At 37.6% G+C, this 26,048-nt stretch overlaps 1 protein-coding gene across 8 annotated transcripts in view; it reads right to left on the bottom strand.

Moving 5' to 3' along the window:
- Positions 1-26,048, bottom strand: part of RPRD1A (regulation of nuclear pre-mRNA domain containing 1A) — a 78,726-nt gene that overhangs the window by 16,355 nt on the left and 36,323 nt on the right. The window contains exon 7 of one of the 8 annotated variants that reach the window (XR_011563776.1): positions 373-25,881. The exons of the other annotated variants lie outside the window; for them this stretch is intronic. The gene's annotated coding sequence lies outside the window, so the exon portion shown is untranslated. The remainder of the gene's footprint in view (positions 1-372; positions 25,882-26,048) is intronic. 8 annotated transcript variants of the gene reach the window in all.

Here is a 26,048-nt window from a genome sequence, read left to right as displayed (position 1 = left end):
ACTGGATTCCACAGGCTGGTTTCCTATGTCAACGATGCTTATAGTAAGAGGTGTGTGTTGTTCTGAAACTGAGGCTCTACCTCAGACATGGAGGCTGAGAATACTGGGGCACCAATAACCCCTGCCCACCGCCCCTACCCACCCCAACCTCCCATCCCCGCGCCGTTCAGGAGGTGGTAGTCCTCACAAGCAGCTGAGAGCACCCTTCCCCTTCACCTAGAGCTCAGGTCCTATAGCAGGGGTAGCATTTAGAGAAAAGACTGCCATTGTCTCCACCCACAGTTCCACAGTCCCGACTCAAAGACTTTACAGGAGGAAAGAAACAGGCAATAAAACAGCGCCCTCCTGGATCAGAATAAATATCTAACTGACCTCAAAACAAAATCAGTATCTGGAAGAGATTCGTGCACTCCCATCTTCATCGCAGCACTGTTCACAATAGCCAAGACATGGAAACAACCTAAGTCTCTGCCAACAGATGAATGGATAAAGATGTGGTGCATATGTACAATGGAGCACTCAGCCACGAGAATGAAGGAAATTGTCATTTGCAACAACCTGAACAAACCTAGAGGACACTGCTGTTGTTTATGGTCATTAAGTTGTGTTCGACACTTGTGACCCCATGAACTGCAGTCTGCCAGACTCCTCGGTCCATGGGATTCTCCAGGCAAGAATACTGGAGTGGGTTGTCGTTTCCTTCTCCAGGGGATCTTCCCAATGCAGGGATTGAACCCAAGTCTTCGGCATTGCAGGTGGATTCTTTACCATTGAGTAAAACAATTAGCCAGACAAATACTATATAATCTCACTTACATGGGGACCCTTAAGAAAAAAAAAAAAAATGAACTCACAGAAACAGAGTGATGCTGACCAGGGGCTGGGGTGCTAGGCACGGGGAGATGGGAAGATGCTGGTCAATGGGTAGAAGCCTTCAGTTATAAAATGAATATGCTCTGGAGATCTAATGTAGAGATGCTGATTATAGTCAATAATACTGAGTACACCTGATATCTGCCGAGAGCAGACCTATGTTCTCATCACCAAAAAGGAGAGAAAAAGTAATGATGTGTAGTGAGGAATATATTAACCTGATTGTTAGTAATCATTTCAGAAAGAATACTTACGTCAAATCATCCCACCATACTCTGTAAATATACACAGTTTTATGTGACAGTTTCACCTCAATGAAGCTGAAGTTGGGGGCAAAGAAACATCTTTTTATCCTTAGTATATAAAAAAGGCCACTACAGGTAAGTCCCTTTTAGTTTTCTCATTATTTTCTAACTAAACCTGCATTTTGCAAAAATGGCTTTCAAAATATTTTGTATTTTAACCTAAAGAACTTCTTTTTCCTAAAAGAATTTAGCTCTGTTCCAGCAACAAAGAGGATCTGAATTCTAAAGTTAAAAAAAAAAAGAAAAAAATGCTGAAAAGCCAAAGCATTAAAAAATCAGGCCCTTTCCCTTAGTAATAAATACTGAACTGATATATACTCCCTTCACTGCAAAAGTACAGTGTTGTATTTTATGTTGTCTTTTTAAAATTTTTATTTTTTAATTGAAGTATAGTTGATTTATAGCTGTTGTAAACCCTCTGGTGTACAACAAAAATGATTACGTTATATAGAACATACATAAAAGAATATTTATATTATGTTCTTTTTCAGATCCCTTCCCATTACAGGTTAAGATACTGAATATAGTTCCCTCTGCTATCCAGTGCGTCCTTGTCGTCTACTTTAGATACAGGAGTCTTTCTCCGTTCATCTCAAATTCCAGTCTGTCCCTTCCAGCCTTTCCCCCTTCGGTCTCTTTTTCCTTTTGTTCTCTTCTGTGATTTGTTGACTATCTTCAGTACTTTTTTGGATTACTTCTTGTTTATATCTATTATACATTTTGGGGTTTGCGATTACCTGGAGGTTTTGGTATAGTAGTCTATATAAACACACGTGTTGTAAGTCACTCATCTTTCAATTTCAAACACATTTTAAATACCCTGCCATTTATACTCTCCTTCTCTCTCGGTTACATTTTGATAACATGTTTTACATCTAACTGCTCTGTGTATCCCTTAACTGCTTACTGTGGACACAGGTGTGATTTTACTACTTTTGTCTTTTAATCTTTCTAGCTTTGTGTGTGGGTGATTTCCTTAATGTTTTCTTTTACCTGTGAGCTTTTTCATCTCTTAGCTTGTTTCTAGTTGTGGCCTTTTCTTTTTCAGCTAGAGAAGTTCCTTATACGTTTTTTGTAAAGCTGGTTTGGTGGTGCTGAATTCTTCTGTTACTTCTCTATAAAAGCTTTTGATTATCCATCAAATCTGAAGGAGAGTCTTGTGGGTAAAGTATTCTTGGTTGTAGGCTTTTCCATTTCACTCCCTTCTGGCCTGCAGTTTCTGCTAAAAAATCAGCTGCCATTTCGTGAACCAATGTTTTACCTCATTTCTTGCCAACTGTTTACATGAGTTATTTTACTTCTCCCTTGTTATTCCCCACTCATTCAACAAGGCCTATATTTTTATTCTTAATTTACTTGCCAGATCTCCACCAACACCACACTCAAACAGCAACACTCATGTATATTTCAGTATCAATCAGGAGGTGCAATCTATCTTGTGTGCAGTGAAAGTGGGGTAGAGCTAGGCTGAAATCTGAACCACTAGAAATGCTTTTCTTTACAGCTAATATTGAGTATCTTACATTGTGTTCAAATTTTCTCATTTCACACGACCTATTTTAAGATAAATCTTTGCCACAGAAGCTTTTCCTATTGTGGTTTCACACCTGCTACCATTCAAGTTAGTTCTGAACTTAAATACTACTATTCTGTTCTCCGGTTTTTATATCCATAACTGGGGAACACACACTTTGTGTCTATCTGTATTCCTTATAGTGTCCAGCAGAGCACAGGGTATGAACAGGTAGGTCCCCAGTGGATTCTCCTGGAAATTAAGTCAAAAGATCTGGATACAAGTACTGCTGTGAAAATGCTGCACTCAATATGCCAGTAAATTTGGAAAACTCAGCAGTGGCCACAGGACTGGGAAAGGTCAGTTTTCATTCCAATCCCAAAGAAAGGCAATGCCAAAGAAGGTTCAAACTACTGCACAACTGCACTCATCTCACACGCTAGCAAAGTAATGCTCAAAATTCTCCAAGCCAGGCGTCAACAGTACATGAACCAAGAACTTCTAGATGTTCACGCTGGATATAGAAAAGGCAGAGGAACCAGAGATCGAATTGCCAACATCCATTGGATCATAGAAAAAGCAAGAGAATTCCAGAAAAACATCTACTTCTGTTTCACTGACCATGCTTAAGCCTTTGTGTGGATCACAACAAACTGTGGAAAATTCTTAGACATGGGAATACCTGACCACCTCACCTGCCTCCTGAGAAACCAGTTTGCAGGTCAAGAAGCAACAGTTAGAATCGGACATGGAACGATGCACTGGTTCCAAACTGGGAAAGGAGTACATCAAGGCTGTATATTGTCACCTTGCTTATTTAACTTATATGCAGAGTACAACATGCGAAATGCCACAGTGGATGAAGCACAAGCTGGAATCACAACTGCTGGGGAAAATATCAATAACCTCAGAAATGCAGATGATACCAGCCTTATTGCAGAAAGCAAAGAGGCACTGAAGAGCCTCTTGATGAAGTGAAAGAGGAGAGTGAAAAAGCTGGCTTAAAACTCAACATTCAAAAAACTAAGATCACGGCATCTGGTCCCATCACTTCATGGCAAAAAAATGGGGAAACAATGGAAATAGTTTATTTTCTTGGGCTCCAAAATCACTGAGGATGGTGACTGCAGCCATGAAATTAAAAGACGCTTGCTCCTTGAAAGAAAAGCTATGACCAACCTACACAGCAGAGACGTTACAAAGCAGAGACGTTACTTTGCCGACAAAGGTCTGTTTGGTCAAAGATATGGTCTTTCCAGCAGTCATGTATGAATGAGAGTTGGACCATAAAAAAGTTGAGTGCCAAAGAATTTATGCTTTTGAACTGTGATGTTGGAGAAGACACTTGAGAGTCCCTTGGACCACAAGGAAATCCAACCAGCCGATCGTAAAGGAAATTAGTTCTGAATACTCATTGAAAAGACTGATGCTGAATCTCCAATACTCTGGCCACCTGATGTAAAAAACGACTCAGTGGAAAAGACCCTGATGCTGGGAAAATCTGAAGGCAGGAGAATGGGACGACAGAGGACAAGATGATTGGATGGCATCACCGATTCGGTGGACGTGAATTTGAGCAAGCTCCGGGAGCTGGTGATGGACAGGGAAGCCTGGCATGCTGCAGTCCAGGGGGTTGCTGGGTCAGACACAACTGAGTGACTGAACTGCTCCCTCCATTTATTACCTATAATCTTAGGCAACATGCCCTAAGATTATCTAAGCCTCACTTGCTTCCTTTATACAATATGGGTATCTCTTTTATCGGGCTGTGAGGCCTGCTGCTACTGCTAAGTCGCCTCAGTCGTGTCCGACTCTGTGCGACCCCATAGACGGCAGCCCACCAGGCTCCCTCGTCCCTGGGATTCTCCAGGCAAGAACACTGGAGTGGGTTGCCATTTCCTTCTCCAGCGCATGAAGGTGAAAAGTGAAAGTGAAGTCGTGAGTGAAGTGAAGTGAAGTGAAAGCTGTGAGGCCTAAATAAGTTAATTTTGGAAGTTTTCAAACTATGAAGTGCCATATGACTGTGGTTATCATTCTGAGATGGCATCAGAACTATCGTGCACCAAAAACAGCCAAGAGAATAAATGTCCTGAAATGTGGAGTTCTTAGTCACTTTAGGGCTGACAGTTGTTCTAACATTCCAGTTCTTAAAATAAATGTCTTCACTATTTCTGAATTTAAATGTATATATAAGGGCTAACTTTTTCTTGCAGATGCCACTAAGAAGTCTGCTCTCTTCTTTCATACATGACTATGACTTAAAAAAAAAAACAGAGAGAATTTCAATTGTATGCAGGTGAGGATTGTTAGTGGCCAGTAAAGGCTGTGGTCAACAATTTCAAGCATCATGCCTACCATGCTCCAGGCCTTCCTTCCTACCTACTTCCTGAGGGACAATTGCAGAAGCAGAAAAGGAAAACATCAAGTTAGGAAGCCCAGTCCTGATTCTAGTGAGCAAGCTGTGTAGCTTCTCTAGGAATCGAGTCTGAGTGTAATCCAGGTTCCAGAATACTCTGAACACAAGGTTTTGACAAATCATTCTTTCATCTGTGGAATCAATCTTCAGCATCCCCTTCAAGTATAAAATACGACTGGGCCAGATAACAACCAGTTTTAAAAGACATACATACTAGGATATTATTTTAGTCAAGAAAACATGGACATCCTAGCATGCTGGGGTTATTAAAGACTTTCCCCACACAGTTACTTCTTAAGGATGGAGTCAGTAATATTTCCACACGACGTCTTATTTCTATAGTATTCTTAGGGGTACCTATGCAAACACCTAAGCAATTTAATTTCTCCCTTTATGACTGTATGTATCCTTAGTCAAAATTTGATAGTAACATACTTGAGAATCTTGGGTTACAACGAATTAATGTTAAAGGTAGAGCTAGTTATCTTCATTCCAAACAGTATCAAGACATAATCTTCAGAACATATTACAAGAACCCCTTAGGTTGATGATAATGCTCACAATCCTGGTTCCTTTTATTGTTCTTCTGTAGAACTCTAAATGGCTTTGTTCTTTGATATGTATTTTATTATGTCTTTTGCCTCTCTCTAGATGTTATCAAGTCTTTCTTATATGACTTTCTTCAAATAACTATTTATTAATAGAAGCTCCAACTCTCACTTTTGAGAATCCACCATAATTTACTTCATTTTGCTTTCCCTGGTGTTGGGACTCTTTGCTAGGTTAGACAGGAAAAGTTAACCAAAGTATTTAATATCAATCAAGATTTTTTTAATACCATTTTTTTTTTTCAAAACAAGGCCAAGAAATTTCATGGTGTCAGGAAAATTAGTCAAGTCTGTGTTGTCTCCAGGGAACAGAGTATAAAGCAGGTAAAGATCTCAGTAGTTTGCCCTAACCTGTCATCTAGAAAACAAATACCCAAATTTAGTTTGGTATACAGTCCTGAAATTTTTCAAAATTGTAATAATTTAAATATTTTAAAAATATCAAATCCTTTCTATTTTCTTTTCACAGTATCCTATTTGTCTCTGATGGGCCCATTTTTCCTTGACCATCTGCAGAAAAGTTCTACCTTTTAGTGGGAAATACTTTAGCATAAATGAATGTTATCTAACACTGTCTTACATCATTCAGCTCCTTTGAGGGCTCACTATCATTTTCTTAAGTATTCTAAAAGCAGATTTTACCTTAAAATATCCTTGAAAAAGGTAATTCCCACCTGTTATAGATACTGTTACAAATAAGCTTTATACATTTCTAGATTCATCAACTATGATGCTAATTAAAATTCTGATGTGCTTACTAAATGTCAAACACTGTTCTAAGTGGCCCATTTAATCTTCATAGGAAGAGACTATTATTATCCATGCATTACAGTGCTTCCCTGGTGGTTCACCTGGTAAGGAATCTGCCTGCAATGCCGGAGACCTGGGTTCAATCTCTGGGTTGGAAAGATCCCCTGGAAACGGGAATGGCTACCCACTCCAGTATTTTGGCCTGGAGAATTCCATGGACAGTATAGTCCATGGGGTCGCAAAGAATTAGACAGGACTGAATGACTCTCAGTTTCACAGATAATAAAACTAAAGCACAACTGCTGCTGCTGTTGTTTAGCCGCTCAGTCATGTCCAATTCTTTATGACCTCATGGACTGTAGCCCGCTAGGCTCCTCTGTCCATGGGATTTCCCAGGCAAGAATACTGGAGTGTATCTCCTTCTCCAGGGGAATCTTCCTGACCCAAGGATCAAACCTGCATCTCCTGCTTGGCAGGCAGATTCTCTACCACTGAGCCACCAGGGAAGTCCAAAGCACAATTAACTTCTTGTTAAGAAACTTCCTCTGAAGTCAACAAAGGCTGCAAACTGACAATCTGGCTTCAGAGTCTTCATACTTAACCATTATTCTATCTTACCTCTCATATCTAGAATTGTTACTGGGATGGGTATTCTGAAGAAGTGTTATCCAACTGAAATCTACCTTACATCGAATATAGGACCACCACAATCACAGGACTAACAGGTCCCTAAAACTCAAAACCCAACACATTAAGGAAACAAATTGTGACTTATAGTAGGTAGTCTATCCCTTCATTAAAACATCTCTGGAATTTCCAGTAGTGGAGAGATGTCATTTTCTCATGAGTAACAGCATATGGGCTTCAAGATTAAAAAAGGGGGGGAGGGAGGGGAAGGGGGCCAATGATAGTAATAGCAGCAACACACAAGAGAAGAGAAACAAGAAAAGGTAAAGGGCCAGTCCAGTCAGCAATGATGACCAGCATTTCAGAGAAGTTGAACCTATTGCCAATTATCACTTTTGACATTGGAAGGGGAGCATAAGCCAGGAGTCTACAGGCCACTTCTCTGTAACTTCAAAATCAAATGGAAAGAAGGAATTTAAGGAAGTGAGATGTAACACATTTTCTACTCATCTTATATTTACCCTAAGAAGTAAGAATTAATCACGTTTTCTTGAAATTTTCATTTACCTTTTGGCCTATTTTCATCTCCTGTGTGCCTTTTAGACTTAATCCCTAAGAAAATGTTATCCAGTTACTAAAGAATCACACTATCTCAGGGTCATGGAGGTCAGCTAATTTGGTATTTCCCAAATTGGGTGTCCAGCAGGTTTTCCAGTATGTCACGTATGGATGTGAGAATTGAATTACAAAGAAAGCTGAGCGCCGAAGAATTGATGCTTTTGAACTGTGGTGTTGGAGAAGACTCTTGAGAGTCCCTTGGACTGCAAGGAGATCCAACCAGTCCATCTTAAAGGAGATCAGTCCTGGGTGTTCATTGGAAGGACTGATGTTGAAGCTGAAACTCCAGTACTTTGGCCACCTGATGTGAAGAACTGACTCCTTAGAAAAGACCCTGATCCTGGGAAAGATTAAAGGTGGGAGGAGAAGGGGATGACAGAGGATGAGATGGTTGGATGGCAGCACCGATTCGATGGACCTGAGTTTGAGTAAGGTCTGGGAGTCGGTGATGGACAGGGAAGCCTGGCATGCCGTAGTCCATGGGGTCACAAAGAGTCAGATACAACTGAGTGACTGAACTGAACTGAAATTGGGTGTCGTGCAGATTATTGCTACACAAGGCTTTTAACAGGCAGGCCATAAACCAGGGATTCTGGGCTGTTCAAGAGCACATATAGCTTCTTTGTGACATCCCTGCTCCCGTCTCCAGCGTGCTCATGTCCAGAATGAAGCTTCAGAAGAGATTCCGGTTTGTAACACTCCTCAAAAACACTAACATACATAACACAGGCAAACATTAGAGCCAACATCTCTCTTGTTCTTGTCATTCAATCTCTTCTTGACCACCTTCAGCAACAGCAAACATTGCATTCTCTTTTAAAGAACAGTTTCACAGGATACAGAATTTTAGGATGGAATTTCTCCCAACACTTTTCATTCCACTCTTCTTGGCGTGGTTCTGCTGTAATTCTTTTCCGACAGGTAAGAATTTTTCTTTTTCAACTCTTCCCAAGGTTTTCTCTTTGCATTTCATTTTCTGCAATTTGAATATGACATGAAAACTGAAAGTGTTAGTTGCTCAGTCATGTCCAACTCTTTGTAACCCCATGGACTATATACAGTGCATGAAATTTTCCAGGTCAGAACACTGGAGTGGGTAGCCATTTCCTTTTCCAGGGGATCTTCCTGACCCAGGCATCAAACTGGGGTCTCTCAAATTACAGGTAGATTCTTTAATGTCTGAACCACCTGGGAAGCCCAACATGCCTAAGCGCAAACCACATTTTTATATCCTGTCAAGTATTTGTCCTCTCCATTTCCTGGATCAGTCAGTTTGATGTCCTGTCATTAATTTTGGAATTTCTTCTGCTTCATTTGTTCTCCTGATATCCCAAGCAAATGTTATGTTACACTTTTCCAAACTGCCCACAATTCTTGAATGTTCTAGGTTTGGTTTTTGGAGAAAAGGTTGTTGCTGTTGTTCTATTTTCTTTTTGCATCTAAGTTGGGAAAATCTCTATGATGGATTATCAGGCCCATATATATTTTCCCCTCAGCAGTGTCCAGTCTACTGAGGTGATCATCAGAAGCACTCATGTCAGTGTTTATTCCTAGCATTTAAAATTTGTTTTTGATTCTTGAAGCATTTTCACCTCTACTTACATCTGTTCTTGCATGGTGTCTACTCTTCATTAGAGTTGTTAACATATTAATTACATTCCTGAGCTGGTGATTCTAGAATTTGTGTCATACAAGAATCTACTTCTGACTTCTTGTTTTGTCTCTTCAGGCTGTTCCTTGCCTGTTGGCATGTTTCGTAATTTTTCAAAAGCTGAACATGATTACCAGACAATAAAAGACTAAGGTAAACAGATCTTTATCTTGAGGTTTTACACTGGTCTGGCCAGGATTGGGGCTATATTTAAGGTCTGCTGTAGATGTAGATAGCTGAGGCTTTTTGAAACACATTACTTTCATAGTCCTTTCACATTAGGCCAGGTCTAACTGGAAGAATGGTTTTGTCATTTGGAAGATATCCACTGGTCCTAATTCAGCCTTCTTACATAAAACAAATTCTTTTCTCCCAATAGCTTTCAAAGCATCTAAAGACAAGTAGCACATAAATTATGCCTGTCCTTAAGTCTGATCTCTGATATCCCCATTTGTTCAACTGTCCAATGTACTTTATTTCCTTTGTCATCCTGACCCCTGCCTCTGAATACACTGTGGTAATTCCCTTTGCTAATGCAGAATCCAGCTGCATTAACAAGCATGGTTTAACAAGCATGTATTAACAAACATGCTTTAACAAGCACGCAATGAAATAGAACTTATTTTTCATATTCTGAACACTTAGTGTAGCTTAACACTGTTTATGTTACTACAGCTTTATCACCACACTAACAGCTACATGACCCCTGTTTTCTCAAGAAATGATGCCAAGCCATACTGATGCCAAGTCCTACTGATGCAGTTAGCTTAGAGAAATCTAAATGCAGGAACTGACAGTGGAAATTTTTAAGTGATAATGAAAGCAATGCAAGATTCATAGATTCCCCATTCAATTTGCACTGGTTATGGACCAATGGTTATTAAACTGTGAGCCACAGATGCGTGTTAGAGGCAGCTTTAATTCAACTAAAGTTGTAAGCAAATCTGGGCAATGTGCATTTTTCAAAACTTCTGGCCACTCAGAAAATTTAAAAATGACAATGCTCTCATATTCTATAATCTGATGTTTCATGAACTTTTTTTTTTTGGCTCTGACACACAGCATGAGGTCTTAGTTCCCAGAACAGAGCCCCCTGCAGTGAAAGCAGTTTTAACCCCAGATGGGAACCAGGGATGTCCCAAACACTTTTTCTTTAATCAAAGAAAACTGAACACATTTATCTATGGTCCCAAAAGTTAAAAAGTAACTAAAATCTCATTAGGATTTACAATACAGAACACATTACTGTAGCATAATGTATTCAGCATCTAATAAGTTATCAAAATTTATCAAATTTACTGATAATGATCTGCCTAGTTAATAGGCGTATTTCATTGTATGTAAAATTATCTCAATTTTAAAATGCACTAAGTATTAATCCTAAAAAAATCCAAGAATACTACTTTATGATGGAATAATATCACTGGTATTAGAAAGCTTCCAAGGATGAAATTGGCTTTGCTTTGAAGTAGTGCCTTCCTTCATAACCTGATCTAAGCATGACCAAATTTGACACGTTTTACAAAGAAATTTTGCTTTAGGAAGCTATGCCAGACAGAATTCTTTCTGTGAGATGTTAGTATCAATGACATAAGACTCTCTTTAAAATTTTGATTTAACTACCTAAGAAGTTCATATTTTACTTCAACAGTATGTGCAATGCTATCAAAATTACCAAGACAAATTCTAACATGAATCTTACTTCAAAAAGGAGTGGACAATTAGAAGGTATAGTTACCAAAAATACCACTCCCCCAATAAATTACAATGGTGCATTGAAGGACTGAGCTTAGAGAGGCAGTAAGGACTTGCAGATTAACTTCTAGTATTTTTGATAGTAAATATCTCCCCCAACCAGGATGTCACACAGACCTAGGTCTTCCAGTAGATCCACAACTTATATATCCTACATGGATAAATGGACCTCTTTCCTAAGGCTTCAGCTGTCTTTTAAATAAAGGAAACAAAAGATACAATAAATGCTAGCCACCTATAATGTTGTTTAAAAAAGTCACTATCACCAATACTTTTTAGAAGATGAGACTGAATATATGCAACTATTTAAAACAAAACAGTAGAGTGAAATATTAAAAATCATTGTTTTCAGAGAGGTCGATATAAACTCTTGAGCTGGAATTTTTTCAGTACTTTCCAAATTTTCTATAATAAACATTTATTGTTTTTATGATGGGAAAGCATTTTAGGAATAAAAGGCAAGGAAAAATTTTAAACTCTGCATACAAACTTAACTCAGACGTTTCCAACTATAAGACGAAGAATGGGCGGAAAGTCAAAAGCACTGAATTTTAGAGTTTAAACAGATCTCATAAATCATTAGGTTTGATATCTGCATTTTGAAAATGAGGGGAAAAAGAGGTTTATATTACACAACTTCAAGTTCACACCAAAGTTCTAAAACCCATAACTCTCTGGTTCATTATTCTAATCCAAACTTCATACTCACTGAAGGCTAATCAAGATAAATATCCAAGTTGGATGTAAATCTGTACATTGATTATGGCTGTAACTCATTTAACATTTTTGTAATGAGGCTTACAATGGTATTTTTAATCTGTGATTTTTATAAGATTAAGAAAGTACACTGAAATGTTATCAGGAGCTAAGTAGTTTTAATATATTCGTTTTAATGTAATTATTTTAATATTTTCAAATTTCCTTTGAAGATCATATTAACTAATACTTCAGTGCTTCAGTGTTCTCATTCATAAAACAGTATCCACCTCATATAGTCACAAATAAAGATAGGATCAGTACCTAGAACTGCACCCTCACAAAGAGTAAATGCTAAGTATTTGTTATTATTTTATAATAAAATTATAAATTGTCTCCTTACAATGTCATTTAACTGCAGTATCAGGTTTCAGGTTAGACACTGATCATTTTTCACCCATATAATGTATGGAAAATGTTTCCTTTATTCAGGATTGGGATATTTCATGCAAGAGGCCAAAGATTTTTGGGAATCTAAATAAAAACGAATAAGCTCTTAGAGGCTGTGAAGACAACCTATTTTCTGATGAATACTAATTAGGGATGGGGCAGGATCTCCACGTGTGTAGGCATTTTCAGTAGTTTACATCTACTGAATGTTGCAATTTTCTGTTAACTATTTCCTAGGAGAAAATTCTTCCCTCTGAATCTGCTGTCTTATGTATTGTCCTTCAAGGAATGGATGGTAGTTCCAGTGATGTTACTGTCTTTGTGACTAGACTGTTATGTACAACTTACTTGGGTTGTCATTAAAGTGGACAAGATCCAACATCAATTATCCCAGTGAATGATTTTCCAGAAACAGGTGATTCCCATTACTCCTGGGCCTCACCAGCTTGGAGGAAACACTGCCCTTTTCCTCTGCTCCAAGCTCGGATACAGACACAAATGCCTCACCGCTGCTCCCCGGCCCAGGAAGTTTGGGAAGTGACCTTTCTGTTTCCACTGCAGCACCCTTAGTCCCTGTGCGTTGTTCCAACCTCCTGCTTCTACTTCGGAGCTTAGATTATTTAAGCAAATGCTCCCATCTTGAGGAGGGCACATGCCAAGATGTGGTTTACTTCTTCAATTCCTATCAGTGATCCACCTTCTGAGTAGACTGCCATCTGAGGGAGGAGGGCACCCATAGCATTTCTATTAGAGTGGAGCTATTATATACATCATATTTAATAAATATAACTTATCCATTTTATCTCTGTATCTTTTAAGCAATCTTTATCAGTCATTATAAACAGGATTTTCTGTGGCAACAGAAATGTTCTGTATCTGCACTATCCAAGAGTACCAAAGAGCCACACATGGCTACTAAGCATCTGAAATATGGCTAATGCTGATAACTTAAATTTTATTCAATTGTAATTAAATATCACTGTGGCTAGTGGCTACTGGGTAGTGCAGCTCCTTATCTCTTTACATTCACCTCAACTCCATGTGTGCCTTCAATTCATTCTTCTTCCTCAAATTTCATTTCATCCCCCCCTCTTCATTGTCTCTACCTTTATATTTGTGTAATATATATACATATTCATCTTTATTATATGATATCATAAAAATAGACTATGCTAGGTTTTATAATTCCTTTATTAAATTTAATATATATTAATATATATTAACTTTTCTATAAGTTCTAGGAGGTGGGAAAAGCTGCCATTCAGTCTAACATCTTAAAAAAAAGGAATCTACTCTGCTTTCATTTTCTCTACAGAAGAGTGAAAATCTAAATCAGGCAAGGAAATAATGTGAATATCACACTTTAATTATGCCCAAGTCTCCTAACAGAATCAATTACATTCCAGACCAACTTCATTTACAACAGAGAAATAAGTATGGGGCAGGTAAGTCCAACTCTCAAAAAAAGATGGAATATATTATTTAAAAGATCTTAGGAATCCAGTTGCAATCACTTAGATGCTAAGACTATAACTAGGAATATAAACACTTGCTTTTTGAGAGCTCACATTACAGATATAAAAACACTGCAGACATCTTATACTCTTCTTACAGTATCCCAATAAATAAAACACAAATTCACTGGTTAAATGATAAAACAGATATAAACTAGCTAGAAAACCTCCAAGTCTCTTTGTTTTGGGGCTGAAACTTCTGGGGCACTTACTATATGCTGAGCAGTTTAAGCATCCCAACTTGTTTAAATCCCATAATAATAATATAAAGCAGGTATAATTGTTATCTCTATTTTATAGACAAGGAAACTGAGGTAGAGAAAGATCAAATGATTTGCCGTATGCCACTCAGCTAGTGAGTGGTAAAGCCAGATTCTTAACTCAGGTAATTCGGTTCCAGAGTCCCTACTCTTCTGCACAGGGCTAAAGCGCCTGGCTATGTGTTCACTGATCCAAGACCAAGCTGATTAACTGGGGAAAATGTCTAATCACAGGCATATGTTTCTAGCCTAGCCTTATCTCTCAAACACACAAATATACTTTTATTTGTAATTTAAAATATATCAAGAAATTTGCATAAGAAACAAAAGCCAAAACAAGAAGCAACAAAAGTAAAGTGTTTTTAAGAAAAACTCTTACAGACTGAAACACTGATTCAGTAAGATAATACAGACACATGTATTTTAAAAACTAATTACATAAGAATCTGACAAACAACTCCAAGATTAAGAATGGCTGATGTTGAACAAAAAAAAGTTTGAAATAGTCCCAAAATAAGCATGAGCAAAAAAATGCCAGAGCTACACTGTCAAAAATATACACCACCAAAAGAAAGGAAAAAACCCCTCAGGGCTAGAAGAAAATTTATATGCAGCCAAAAAAGCTCCAAAGTGAAGGGAATGGTCTTTCTCAAAGGAAAGCAGGGTGTTTGCTTTGATATCCCTACTGCATCAGTAACAGAAGTACAGGAAAAGTGGCATGATTCACAGCTAGCAGCTTTCTGTGCCACGGAGCAACCAGAGCTAGAAGGTCCATGGGAAGGATATTGCAACTTTCGAGGACAGTAGGAAGGCAATTGAGGCTTCAGGGGACAGCGTGAGGGCAACCGAGGTGTCAGCGGACAGTGGGAAAGTAGTAGAAGCTTCAGAGGACAGAGATCAGGACACGGCAACAAAAAGTAACAGATTTCAAAACAAAGGCCAGAAGTGGAGTTTTAATAATGCATTTGGACAGTAGCTTGAAGTAGAGGATTTATCTGGCCAAAACAGAACTATGTTCAGCAATGTGGAACTGAACATTATTTTTCATACAAAGTTAAAAGCACATTGTATCTCCTTCCTGACCACTTGCCCAGTCCCCATCTCTTCGAGAGAGAAAAGCTTCATCTAAATTATTTCATCTGACTGATGACTGTCTTATAACTTTATTGCTACTTCCATCTTGGGTATTCCTTTGGAAAAGGTGCATGGATTCATTACATAATCTAATGTATCGTTTATAGATTATAAGATAAAGTCAAGCATGTATCTGCTGATACTTTTTAAGTTGACCTGTCATTATTCTTAGAAATGTCTCTTAATAGTAGGCTTCCCTGGTGGCTCAGATGGTAAAGACTCTCCTGCAATGCAGGACCCCTGGGTCGGGAAGATCCCCTGGAGAAGGAAATGGCACCCCACTCCAGTAATCTTGCCTGGAGAATTCCATGAACAGAGGATCCTGGCAGGCTACAGTCCATGGGGTTGCAAAGAGTCAGGCATGACTGAGCAACTATCACTCACTATCACTCAAAAAAGCTCTAAATTATTTATGCTAAAATAATATTTTATTTATGAGAATTAACTTCAACATAAAGAATAAAAAAAAAAGACATATAATTATTTACTTTGCTTACTGAAGTGATCTTTTCTCAGAGCTCATTACTTTCATCAAACATGTACTTTCAAATATCTATTTATTTGTACAATTCCTAAACCCACAGATTAGGGAAAATAATCTAAAAGTAGAGAGAGAAAATGCTTTCAGCACTAACTGCAAGCAATAAAACATATAAGTTAACCTACAAAGAACACATATGAAAGTTTCTTTAAAAAGCAGACAGTAGCAGATTAAGCAGTATGTAACATTTACATTAAATAAGTCCAAATTCCTATAAATTTTACCAAGCTCTATGGGCAGGACTATTTTCCAGTTGTTAGACATTTATAATGTAGATTCTCCTATGTGTCACTTTAACAAGCAACCCTGTGCCTGTGGGGACTCCCAGCAGCACGGGGAGGGTCCAAGGACCACCGTGACTAAAGGGGTACTGGGTGGCATGGCTCCTGTGCTGGGAAAACAGAGGCAATGCTCCAGTCAGGTCTGGGCTGACTGGGCAAACTCGCAGAACTCTTGGTGCTAACATCTCCTCGGATGCCGATTCCCTATCCACCTGCTCCAGAGTTGTAGCATCTGTGAACTGGCCAACTAAAAGCCAGTATTAAATCTTTTTTCAACAGAGATCAATAAAACACTGACAAAACTCTCCACTCCCCCCATTAGAGAACCATGCTGTGAGCAAGAACAAGTACAACAGAAACAGCAACAAAAACCCACGGGACTATTAAAGGAAAACAACAGAAATGAGGAAAAACGAAGAGAAAAGATAAACAATGTGGCATAAAGATTCAAGAGAGTCAATATATGTAACAGGGAATTTAAGGAGCAACTATGGTAGCTCCGATGGTAAAGAATCCACCTGCGATGCAGGAGATGCAGGTTCAATCCCCAGGTTGGGAAGAGCCCCTGGAGGGGGGCAAGGCAACCCACTCCAGTATTCTTGCCTGGAGAATCCCAGGACAGAGGAGCCTGGCAGGGTCCATGGGGTCACAAAGAGTTGGACACGACTAAACACCTAACACTGTAATAAGAAATTAACAGAAATAAATGGCAACATACATTTTTCTGATAAAAGTGAACAGCAATGTCAAGCCAAATTAATTAAAGGCCAATATCCTAGATTGTTAAATGTGTAAGAGAAAAGAAAAAAAAAGAAAAAAAAAGAAAAAAAAAACACGGTAACTAGACCAAATGAAAAAAGAAAGTGACCCAAGAATTCTACATTCAGCCAAGTACTCATATGTGAGCAGAAAGGAAAGCCACTCACAGACATGCCAAGACTTGCACTAATTTTGCTATTCATTGACTTCCACAACTCTGCCCTTTTTTTTGACATAGTTGACTGGAATAGCTTTTCAAGTAAATTTTTAAATGACAAATAATATACAAATAATGTAGTAAAATTAAAAAATAAGAAAAACATGATTTTCTACAGACCACTGAAAGGATCTAGGATTCTATAAATGAAACTGGTTGGTAAAGAGCAAAGAGAAAAGAGGGAGAAAACTAAATAGAGAGCTATTATTTCAGAGTATATAATTTCAATATCAATAGTAGGTTGTGGTTTTTACTTATAATTCTGGATTTTTGGTATAATCTACATTTCCCCCAGGAATGCATGTGAATGTATACAAACACACACATACACACACAAATATATAAAACACATAAATGAAAAAAAAAACTTTTGTGAAATTTCCTAAACAAAAGTATATAATAAATTTCTAGCTACTGATCAGAAAATGGAGATTACTAGTCTCAAAACCATGTGCTCCCTTCACATCAGAAACATTATTCAAGCAGAGGCTAGTTAACCTATCTTTTGAGAAGTGTGCTAAATTAATTTCCAGCACTGGGTAAATTAGATGATCTCCAAACCAAGCTCTGTGCATTGTTGGTAGGAATGCAAAATAGTTGTGGCCATTATAGATGGTATAGTATGGTAATTTCTCAGAAAAATGGAAAACAGAATTACCACATATTTCAGCAATCCCACTCCTGGGTATATACCCAGAAGATGTGAAATCAGGGACTCAAAAAGATATTTGCTATGAACCCATGTACACAGCAGCATTATTCACATTAGCCAAAAGGTGGAAGCTATTACAGTGTTCACTGATGGACAACTGGGGAAAAACAGAAAAGTTTATACATGTTATAAAGTATTATTGAGCCTTAAAAAAGAAAATTCTTGGACTTCCCTAGTGGTCCAGTGGTTAAGAGACCACCTGCCAATGCAGGGGACATAGGTTCAATCCCTGGTCTGGAAAGACCCCACATGCTGCGAGAGAACTAATTCTGTGCGCCACAACCACTGAAGTTCATGTGCCCTAGAGCCTGTGCTCTGCAACAAGAGAAGCCACTGCAAACACAAGCCCCACTCACTGCATCTAGAGAAAGCCCTCAAGCAGCAATGAACACCCAGCACAGCCAAAAATAAATTAAAAAAAAAAAAAATTCTGGCATGTTATAACATGGATGAACCTAGAGAATATAATGCTAAGTGATATGAAAGTGAAAGTGGTTAACTGTTCAGTCATGTCCAACTCTGTGCGACCCCATGAACTGAAGCCTGGCAGCCTCTCTGTCCACAGGATCCTCCAGGCAAGAATACTGGAGTGGGTTGCCATGCCCTCTCCAGGGGATCTTCCCACCCCAGGGATTAAACCTGGGTCTCCTGCACTGCAGGCAAATTCTTTTATCATCTGAGGCACCTGGGAAGCCCCTCCCATCAAAAAGACAAATACTGCACAATTACACTTATATTATATATCCAGCATAGACTTATTCACAGAGACAGTTTGTCAGGGGTGGTAGGGAGTGGGGAGTTGATTCATGGGTATAGTTTCAGTTCTGCTACATGAAAACAGTTCTGCAGGCTGGCTACAAAAGAACATGAATATACCTAACAGTATTGAACCACACACTTTTAAAAATGGTTAAGATGGTCAACTGTATATTTATCTTACAATTTTTTTAAGTGTAAAAGAAAAAAACTATACCATTACTTTAACTGCTCCCAGAATTTATCCCAGTAAAGATTTTTCTGGGTATTATGCAATTTAAAGGATCTGGTAGTAGGGCAAAAGCAAAAAACAAAAAACCATTATGTAAAATAATGGCTTTTGGTATTTATTGCCAACTGTCTTTCACAAAGAATGAATGATACATGAATTTACATCAACAGTGTAAGAGACCCACTCCCATCTCCTCTTGCCATTGCACAGGATGCCATATCCTTTTCTTAAACTTGTAGCTAACATGAGCATGAAAATCATATCATGTATTCCTTTTTCCATTTTTCCCCTACTTCTAAGAATTTATGAAACTATGATCACAGATAAGCATATTCTTAAACTGGAAAAAATAAATGCTAAGCAGCAGTCAGCTGGCTAAAGAAATACTTCTTTAAAACAGAATATGACCTAGATATTAAAATGAGAATTTCTGTAATCACAGGAAAATGTTTACAGTACATGTGTAAAAATGGCAATGTATAAAAATGTCATACATGCTAATGCAATGACTGACCCCATCTTCCAAATCTTGTCAAGGGTTATTTCAGGAGGAACGAGACTTTAGGTGATATCTGTGCTTACCAATAGTTTCTAAACTATGAGGAGCATGTACTACTCATACAATCTTTTTTTAAAGAACTAATATTTACTGACCACTCAAGCTAGTTCTCTAGTTTAATATCCTTTTAGTCAATGCCAGAATCATTCACACCATAGTTTTCAATCTCATTTATCACTGATTCCTCTTACTCCTCTGATCCAATTAACAAATTATGGTGATTCAATTGTTCCCCTCACCTTTCCATTCCTTTATTTTCTCATTGCTATCATCAATTATGGTTTAGCCCTTCATTACCCATAATATAAAATTTCCAGTAAAGTCCTATCTGGTCTCCCTATCGCAAATCTCTTGCCATTCTAATCCACTTGGCAAATGCAACCGGGTTTCCAAACACTGCTAATGTTACAAGTCCGCTCTGGCCTCTGGGCTGTTATAAACCAACCATCTGCTCAGCCAGCCATTCAGTGCCCGTCACAATTTGATTCCAACCTACTTTTCAATTTCACCTCACTCCTAATAATTCTCAGCTGCTACAGTAACAAGTAATTGTAGCAGCTGTCAGTTATTGAGCACTTTACTACACCCAGGGTGCTAATTGCTTTATACGCATAAATTCCGTAATCACAATGCTTCTCTTGAAGGGTATGAGTAACTCATACTTACGAGTATGAGATCTATTCCACAAAGGAGTTAACAAGCAGAGAGCAATTAGAGTTTAATTCCTCTTTTTAGGTAAGTGAACAAACGTAGACAAGGACTGATTTAATTTGTAGCTATGGTTCTTCCACCAGGTAGCACTGTGATGCTTATAAATTCAGCACTTACGGATTGCTGAGTATTACTGTTCGTCATTCATGTTTTCTAATATATCGTTAAAGTGTTATTCTACTAAAGACAAAAAGTAAACTGGTAAAATAATTTTAAAATTCCAAAATGGTCTTTCATTTTTTGTCAAAAATTCCCAGCTGCAGTTCTAGAATCCTTAGTCCTTTAACACAAAACCCCTTTTTAAAAAGTACTGGGCTTATACTAATATGACTTAAAAATTAACTTATTTTCTGCTGAATATAATTTTTTTTCAAAAACCTCAAATATCTTTAATCATTTTATCAAAGCATCATTCTAATTACGAGAGAAATCACAAATTTAAAATACAAAGAGTACATACTCCTTGCAAACTACATTCGTACTAGCATTCATTCATTCATTCATCATTTGATGGCCAACTATCATTTTACTCACTCAACAGAAACACCTGCCTATTAGGAGAAAAACTATTGCTCCAAACCCTTAAGATACAGCAATAAACATGAAAAATAAAGTTCTTCCTTTCATGGTACTCACATTCCAGTCAGGTACAGATATAAGTATATAATAAGGTTTTAAATTTCAAACAGTGGTTTAAGTTCCATGAAGAAAAAACAATATATCAGCAATGTAATCAGGAGAAGGGTAGGTGGAATTTAATGAGACAAGGGTTCTAAGGAGGTGATACAGGAATGAAAAAAAAGGAACCAAGTTCCCAGGTGGTGCTAGTGGTAAAGAATCCACCTGCCAATGCAGGTTAGACATGAGATGCGGGTTTGATCCCTGGGCTGGGAAGATCCCCTGGAGGAGGGTATGGTAAGCCACTCCAGTATTCTTGCCTGGAGAATCCCATGGACAGAGGAGCCTAGCAGGCTGCAGTCCACAGTGTTGCACAAGAGTCTTACACAACTGAAGCAACTTAGCACGTAACTAAAGATGGTGACTGCAGCCATGAAATTAAAAGACGCTTACTCCTTGGAAGGAAAATTATGACCAACCTAGATAGCATATTCAAGAGCAGAGACATTACTTTGCCAACAAAGGTCTGTCTAGTCAAGGCTAAGGTTTTTCCAGTGGTCATGTATGGATGTGAGAGTTGGACTGTGAAGAAGGCTGAGCGCCGAAGAATTGATGCTTTTGAACTGTGGTGTTGGAGAAGACTCTTGAGAGTCCCTTGGACTGCACGGAGATCCAACCAGTCCATTCTGAAAGAGATCAGCCCTGGGACTTCTTTGGAAGGAATGATGCTGAAGCTGAAACTCCAGTACTTTGGCCACCTCATGCGAAAAGTTGACTCATTGGAAAAGACTCTGATGCTGGGAGGGATTGGGGGCAGGAGAAGGGGACGACAGAGGATGAGATGGCTGGATGGCATCACTGACTCGATGGACATGAGTCTGAGTGAACTCCGGGAGTTGGTGATGGACAGGGAGGCCTGGTGTGCTTCAATTCATGAGGTAGCGAAGAGTCGGACATGACTGAGCGACCGAACTGAACTGAACTGAAAGATCAGGAGACAGCACTACAGCCACTTTGTTAGCAACTGGCAAAGCAAAAGCCTTGCTGTGAAAACTTGCTTCATCTGCTTAAACTGATGCCTCTGAGATGGTTACAAGATGAGGTTAACAGAGACTCGAGACTAGTCATCTCACAGGCCATGTATGGAGTCTAAGATCCAGAAGTGAAATAGGAAGCATCAGAGAGTTTTACAGGGGGGTCTGATGAGACCTGTTTTCCTCTTAAAAGTCCAATCTAGCTCTTGTGATGTAGAGTTAAGAGAGGGTGCAGGAACCTCAGCTGTTAAAACAACAGAGGCAACAGACAACAGTGTGGTCTGGTATGAGTTATGAAACATATATTACTTCTATTTAATTAGACACAAAGGTCTTCCATTTACATAACAAACTGAACTCCACTCCCTCCCCAAAAATCACTAAAATAATAAAATAAGCTATCAAGGCAGAAACCCACCAGGAAAAAGAAAGAACCACAGTATACAGATGTCCTGGAAGTTTTAGAAGAGAAAAAAATGAAACAAGGGATAATGACCAAGGGTAATATAATTCATCCTGAGCAATTTTGGGTGTTCTGAGGACTCTGAGGCACCAAGCTCCTTGAAATGTAATGATGGGCCTTGTTTTGACAATGAAGACCAAATAGATATATCTTTCCATCAATCTGTTAAAACGCATCCCATAGAGCCGACAGATGAGGGATAGGAAACAAAGCCAAAGACCTGCTTCTGAAGATCCGAGTCACACAGGTAAGAGGTGAGGCACTGCTCTGAACACAGATGTCCTATGTGAGCTACTGAGCAAATCTGAACCATTTTGTCTAGAGAAAAGCCATGGCCCAGAAGAGAAGACCTATACAGATTAACGATTATCTGAGAATCATCAAAGACAATGACCTAATATAATCTTACTGAAAGTCTTTAACATGAATGAGCAACTTCATCTTTAGGAATTTATCACAAGAGGTAAGTGAGTAGCGAGTTAATAAAAGAGATGTTCACTGGGAATTCCCTGGAAGTCCAGTGGCTAGGACTCAGTGCTTTCATTGCTGAGGGCTTGGGTTCAATCCCTGGTCAGGGAACTAAGATTCCACAAGCCTTGCAGTATGGCCAGAAAAAAAAATGTCCACTGCAATACTGTTTATAGTATCAAACAAATGTAAACAATTAGTCATAAAGAACATATAGTTATGATATATCCATATGTTAAAAAAGAAAATAGTCACATGATAAGATGCATATATCACATGAAAAGGATAACACACAAAATATATGGACCCAATACATAAGGCTAATAAGCCTTTGCTTATGTAGCTTTTTTTCCCATGATGAAAACAGCTTACTGGAATAGTTATTAAAAATAATTAAAAGATTCCATAATCTTTGAAAAATGGATACATTAACCATAGCAAAGTTTTAAACTTGATATTTCAGTCTCAAAAAAAATCTAATTAAGACACTAGTAACATTTGCTTCTTTAAAAAAAATTCATATAGCTCCATCTTATTAAGTTAATTTTAAATTTAAGTGAAATCAGTATGATTTCAATGGAAAGATAAAGTATAAAGAAATAACTAAAGATTCCATAAACAGTTCTCCATATTCTACTACTATGCCCTTGAATGATACTTGTAATTTGATAAATCAATAAAAAAACAATCAAAAAGCTACATGCAAATACTTTTTAGCATTTTAAAATGTTTAATCCTGCATCTTCAGTGCTGTACATTTAAAATATTCTTATTTCCTATATTGAGAGATGTAAGTGTTTCTAATCACTAAATGTTGTAGGCAAAACAAAATTTACCTTTATGCATTTCTAAAAACTGGAAATTAAACTTTTTGGAAAGCAAAAAAGTTTATAAAAGCAAGCACTCTTGAAAACGCCAAGTAAATTAAGAAATGTCTACTTAGGAAGATATCATTTAAAATATTAGTCATAAATAAAGGCAAATACAAATAAGATAGTAAGAGGGAAGAAGAATTCATAAGCACAATAATCATTAGAAAAAAATTAGATAAGAAAAATAACAAAAATAAAAACAAAAATCTACCAAGTAATTAAATGTGTGTAAAATAGGCCAGTAGAATAGAAAAATGACTACATTCACAAATATACATGTATATACAGAAATATGATTGAAATTATATTTTACAATATAGCAAAACAGACTATCATTAAATGACTAATCATTAATCAGTGACAAGGGGACATTTACTATCACTTTCAGTTAGTTATATCCCTATATCATATATATCATGAACAAAAAGTCCTAATGGATAACATTATTAGGGGAAAAAACTACAGAAAACTTGTATAGTATTTTTATAATTATGAAAATTGAGAAGGCAATCCTAACTATATCCAAAAAACCTAGAATTTATAAAGGCAAAGACAAATATTAATCTATCATGGAACCATAAACCCAGAACCAAAGTTAAAGAGATACAGGAAATTTGCAGCAGAAATGAAGTGGCTAACAAATATTTTAAAATGACCAGGAGGCATGTGAGATCCTAAGTTTCCCCGACTGGGGAGTGAACACACACCCTCTGCATGAAAGGCTAAGTCTTAACCACTGGACCATCTGATTTTGCACCAGATATGCAAAAATTTTAAAGATCACTGACCAGTATTGGGTGAGGTTGTGCAGGAAAAGATGCACTCACACTTCAAGGAGTTGAAAAAATCAAAATCAACATTTAACCAGTCATTCTTCTTGACCCAGCTATTCTATTCTACTTCTGAGACTCAATCCTACAGATACATACTAGCGCAACTAAACAAACCTGCATCAACAGGATGTCCTCTGTAATACTGGCTGTAATGCACAGAACTAATAAAAGCGCCTCAATGGGTACAATCTGACACCATGAGGGACAGACTTAAACAATATTCATACCATGAATGTTATTCCCTCATTTTAAAAAATTAGGTAAATCTGAATACACTGATAAAAGACTGCAAAGGATAAACACTATCCTCTCTGACAGCTTTCATACCCTGACTTCTAAAACCTGGAACTATGATTTGATTCTCCTTTTAAGAGCCATCAAACCATGATTTCCAATTTTCTATGGAAGTCTACCAATTTAAAACTGATCAATGTATCACAAGATAAATAGGTTTTATAAAAGCCTGTTTTTTTAATACCATCTGTATCATGAAAAGAAAAGTTACCTGCTTTAATAACCAGCTATAGTTACAAGTTAAAAAAATGATTCATAATTTCCAAAAATTTTTTAAACACTTCATGTTTTCACTCATTACAAATGTTTTCATACTGGCTTCCTTAAGAAATATGCAATAGCCAATTCCTGAACCCATACTTTAAATTTATATCCCCTCTTCTTTTGAAGAGCAATTACGGACATGTTAATACCTGGTCAATCACACTTAATGTTCAAGGATGCCTGACAAGTGAAAACTCTGTGATGCTGATATGGTCTAAATCCTGACCTCTCAGTCTCAACTTCAAAGGGATGCCACCTATTTGGCACAAAACATGTCTAAAAAACTCAAATCATTTTCACATCTTCTGACGAAAAAATCACCTAGCTATAAATGCTAATTTACAAAGAGTGCTATGGAACAACTTCCTAGTTTATTAGAAATCTAAATATTTTTTACTTGTAAGAAACATCTGACATAATTTAGGTGGTTTATGATAACAAAAATCTAGTCATTCTAAAACACAACAAAAAAGTTCCTAGAACACCTTATTTTGAGAAAAGTGACTACCTCTGAGGGGGGAGGAAACAGAGATAGGGCTTTAGCTGCTGCTATAATCTTACATTGACACAAAAACTGGAAGCAAAATTTTTATTTTGGAGGCAGATTGCCTGGATTCTAAACAATTCACTACCTCTTACAACCTTAAACAAATTATTTAATCTCCTTCCATTTCATTTATAAAATTCGTATAATAACGTTTCCTGCTACACAGGATTAAATCAGTTGATATACGTGAAGTGCTTAGAATAGCACCTGACATATGGTAAATTTCACTGCCATTATTATCATCAGCCTCACTACCTGTAATTGTCAGTCATGAAATCTGGCTTCCTGGAAGGCACTGGGATAAGAGGGGGTTAGGTCGGATGGGATCTTATCATTTTTCTAGACATTTCAAACATAAATGCTACTTTTGTAACCAGTGATATATAACCAGTTTAAGTGGGAAAGCAGTATGAAGTGGAATAATGAAGTTTCAGTCTTCAATTTTCAAAAACATGAGACAATTCAGGCTTTGGAGTTTGATATTTATTTTTAGCAGGAAGAAAATGCTAAGGTTGATGACATCATTAGAAGATACGCCCATGTCCAATACCTGCAACAGAAGCTCAATAGAAGTTAAAAACACCATACCAAAGACTAAAGACAAAAATTACATGTCATTACTTACCCTTAATTCTGCTAACAGTAAAACAAGTAACAGTGTGTTTAAGGCTGAAGTTCCATCACAAGATCAAAAATCAGTAAGTTAATTATCAAACT

The sequence above is a fragment of the Bos indicus genome, chromosome 24 (assembly GCF_029378745.1).
Source record: "Bos indicus isolate NIAB-ARS_2022 breed Sahiwal x Tharparkar chromosome 24, NIAB-ARS_B.indTharparkar_mat_pri_1.0, whole genome shotgun sequence".
NCBI lineage: Eukaryota > Metazoa > Chordata > Mammalia > Artiodactyla > Bovidae > Bos > Bos indicus.
Note: the sequence above shows the minus strand (reverse complement) of the source record. Positions and strands in the feature narration are given on the sequence as shown.